The following is a 657-nucleotide window of genomic DNA, read 5'->3' on the forward strand; positions in this document are numbered from 1 at the left end:
GCTTTACCTGTGTCAATGCTAGAAAGACATTATGTTTCCCGCACCCACCGCTCGAAAAACGGAGAGGTCGCTCGAAAACCAGTGGTTGTTTCAGAATATCGGTACTTCAGAATGGTGACACTGAAGACAATAGGACGAGAGGTCTATTTTATACCTGGTCTGAGCTAATATCGTCAAGCAGCTCTCGCATGCTGTGGGTTACCAGATTTGTCGTTTAAAAGGTTTTATTTATGTTACAATTTATCCCGTGTTACAGCATACCCCGGTCTCCCCTACAATGAATATTCTACTTTTGCACTACCAGCAGACTTTCCGTTAAAATTTTTGCAAGTATAACGCAACAACTGAAAATTTCTTTCCACATTCAGAATAGAATATGGAAGTAGCAAACAGCTCTCTCTCGCGTTCACAAGGCAGCCGCGTATCTATCACTATTACCATTTCTGTGCCGAAAAAAAACTGCTGTAATACCGACCTGCCAAATCGGCGAGATCACGTGACGTGTCTATTCCCTTAAACTGCAGCGAAAGTTGATGGTACAGCGGTGATCTCAGGCGTCCCTAGTTGTGTAATTTTCTAATGGATGTCACTGGCCGTACGTTTCCGGCGTGGCTCCACCCTTGGAGTGCGTTGCGCGCTCTACAGCCACTACTACCA

Source organism: Andrena cerasifolii, chromosome 6, assembly GCF_050908995.1.
Source record: "Andrena cerasifolii isolate SP2316 chromosome 6, iyAndCera1_principal, whole genome shotgun sequence".
NCBI lineage: Eukaryota > Metazoa > Arthropoda > Insecta > Hymenoptera > Andrenidae > Andrena > Andrena cerasifolii.